The sequence below is a fragment of the Dromiciops gliroides genome, chromosome 3, assembly GCF_019393635.1.
Source record: "Dromiciops gliroides isolate mDroGli1 chromosome 3, mDroGli1.pri, whole genome shotgun sequence".
In the NCBI taxonomy this organism is placed as follows: Eukaryota; Metazoa; Chordata; class Mammalia; order Microbiotheria; family Microbiotheriidae; genus Dromiciops; species Dromiciops gliroides.
This window is the reverse complement of record NC_057863.1, coordinates 668510463-668513929: the sequence shown is the minus strand read 5'-3', so window position 1 is coordinate 668513929 and position 3467 is coordinate 668510463.

The window sequence follows — 3467 nt, the reverse complement described above, 5'->3', positions numbered from 1 at the left end:
ATGCAAGGAATCCCTCATTCTCCTGACTCCGCTCATGTCATTCCTGCACTTCTTTGTCAGGGTATTGTTACTCACAGACCAGTCATCTTGACCCTGGAGGAGAGAGTGAGGCCGATGACTGCACAGCTCTGCCTCACCTGAATCCAATTCACTGCAAATCAAGATATCGCCCTCCTGATGCTATTGATTCTTTTGGAGAATGAAGAATGAACTAGAGACACTTTGTGTATTATACCATTGTTCTCTGTGCTTCATAGAGGTACTCTATGGGCACTGCAAGGATTGCATCTAAATTCAGTGAGAACACTCTGCATGTCACCCATTCATTCTCTTCCTTCTGTGAGCCTTCCCTGGCTGCGGATCACCCCTGTTTTTTCTGAATAATTTTACCTTCACACCTGTCCCCTTCTTCCTTTTTACATAGCCTCTATCCTACCTTCCTAAGAGAACAACTTCCTTCAATCTCCTCTCCAGGCCGCCCCTCACACAGTGAACAGATCCCTAAAACAAATGATACTGTGACTATCTCATTCAAAAAGTTCTGGTAGCTTCCTCTTGCTCCTTGAATTTTCCTCCCTTCCTCCCTCCCTCCTTCCTTCCTGCCAAGATTGAAGATTAGTGTTAAAGTGGTGATCATTATTGGGGTGGGGGAGGGATAATCTAGAGAAGATGGGACATAGTGAGATCAAAGATGCAGGTGGAGGGGTCAGCCTTGGTCAGGAGTCAGGTTGGCATAGGATACAGGGGGAAAAGAGGGAGGGGTAGAAGTCACCTGAGTGATGGAAGATGAGAAAAAGAGGAGGAGAGGGAGCTCATGGTGAATGGCCTCAATATTTTTCTGTGAAGTAGGAGGCAGGGTCTCAACTGAGAGACTGGGGGAGGGGGAGCCACGGGAGGTTTGAGGAAGAATGAGGGGGTTTGGAAGAGTCACTGCCTGGCAGCAGTGAGGGCCCAGTGGAGGCCGTGTGGCTTAGTGAACTCAGTCAGAACGTGTTTTTCTTTGACAAGTTGTAGACAACAGCTCTCAGAATCTTGATTGGGTAGCAGATATGAATTGAGGGAACTTCAGAGGAGGAGAGGTCAGGAAGCAATGATGCTAGGAGGAAAGGCTGGATGTGGACATGGGGAGCAACTTGGACCAGTGAGTGTGGAAAAGGAGAGAGGGGATGGTCGCAGATATGGAGAGCCCAAAGAGGGAGGGCCTGAGAAGGAAAAGGTTTCAGATGAAGGCAAGTTTGTTGCCTACAGAGCAGTCAACAAGTATATATTAAACATTGCTTTGCCAAGCACTAGTGGGCACACAAAGAAAGGCCAAAGACAGTCCCTGCCCTCAAGGAACTCACAGTCTAAAGGTACAAACAAGCTATAGATGGGGTTAAATTGGAGGCAATCAGTAAAGGGAAAGCATTAGTATTTGGGGGGGGCTTGGGAAAGGTGGAATTTTAGCTGGGACTTGAGAAAAACTGGGAGGCAGAGATGAGGTGGGAGGGCATTTCAGGTATGAGACCCAATCAATGAAAATACCCCAGAGTCAGGAGACAGATTGCCTTGTTACTGTGTGTTACTGTGTTGTTCACAAGAACAAATTCCCAAGCTTGAAATCATGAGGTTGTTTGGAAGGGAGAGAGAAAGGGAGGGAGGAAGAGGGAGAGGGGGAGAGAGACACAGAGAGACAGAGAGAAGGAGGAGGAGTAGGGGGGGAGGGAGGGAGGGAGAGATCGAGCTGGAAAGAAGGGGCAGCCCCCTCCCCCAGATTCTGAAAGGTTTACATTATATAGGCTTTTGATGAAGGTGTAGCATGTGTCACACAAATCACCTGAAGGGAGCCCCAAACGTAAGCTTGGGTAGGTCCCAAACAAGAATGCTCTCCATGGACGGTGGGGGGGGGGATCTAAAATTCCTTATGACCATCTCCAGCATTCCTAGAGAATTACTGGGATCAGTATAACATTTGGGGTTCTACTAAGATTTAAACAGTATCATAATGAATGCATTTCCCAAACTATAATAACTAACCTGGAACAGGCAGGAGGCCATTGTCATTAGATTGAAGAGCACATGTTGGGGAGTGAGGTGTGAAAAGCTTGGAAGGGTCCAAGGGGGCAGGTTATGAAGGGCTTTGAACGCCAAACAGAAACAGAATTTTTAATTTGATCCTGGAGGGGATAGGGAGCCACTGCAGTTTATTGAATAAAGGAGTGGCATGATCAGATCTGCATTGTAGGGAAGCCCCTTTGGTGGCTGAATGGAGGATAGAGGAGAGACCTGAGGTAGGCAGTGTTAAGTGCTAAAATTCTAGCTAGTCTGTCTAAAATATCTAATGAGTGGTCGCCAATAAATTATAAGCTTTAGCAAGAGTTAGACTTTTAAGCATTTATTAAGGAGAATAAGAATTTGGTAAAGAGAGAGAAAGGCCTACTTTCATCTATCTATTAAAGGGAGAGCACATTTCTAGCTCTGCTCTCCACCAGAGTCCAAAGGAAAGAGAGCAAGACTGAGCGCCAGTCTCTTCCTTCCTCCTCCCACTAGCCCGCGTCACTTCCTGACGCCAAAGAAAAGACTCCTGGTCTTGCCCTCAAAGACCTTCACTTCATGGGTGGAACTCTTCTACCGTAAGTCTCCAGCAGGTGGCGTTATTCCAATCGTTACAGCAGACTGTGCCCCTCCCCCAAGCTGCTATTTCGGTAGTCCAGGCATGAGGTGATGAGGGGCCTGCAAGGGAGGGGCAGTATCAGAAGAGAGAAGGGGGCATTTTGGAGAGATGCTGCACAGGTGAAATGGACCAGAGATGCTGCACAAATGAAATGAATCAGAGATGCTGCACAGGTGAAATGGACCAGAGATGCTGCACAGGTGAAATTGATAAGCATATTGGCACAATATTGTATCTAGGGATATTTGAGAGGTAGTGAGGAAAGCAGAATGACTCTTTGGTAGGAACCCCGGGAGCCTGGGAGAGTGGTGTTGCCTTCTACAGTGATAGGGAAGGTGGTGATGGGTGGGGGCTTCAGGGGAAAGAGAATGAGTTCTGTTTTGGACATGTTGAAGTTAGTTAAGATGTCTGCTGCACACCCAATTTGAGATGTCTAATAGGTAATTGAATATATGAGGCTGGAGATCAGGAGAGAGGGTAGGGCTGAATAAACATTTAAGAATCCATAGTATAGAGATGGTAATTAAATCCATGGGAGCTGATGAGCTCACCAATGAAATAATTTAGAGGGAGACTAGAAGGGGGCCCAGAAGAAAGCTCTGTGGCACGCTAATGGTTAGAGGGCAGGATTTGAAGAAAAATCCAGCAAAGGAAGACAGAGAAGGAACAGTCAGAGAGGGAGGAGGAGAACCAAGAGAGAGGGAAAACCTAGAGAGTATCCAGGAGGAGAATTATCATCAGAGAGGCTACAGAGAGGTCAAGAAGAGGAAGACGGAGAAAAAGCCACCAGATTTGGCAACTATGGGATCATTAG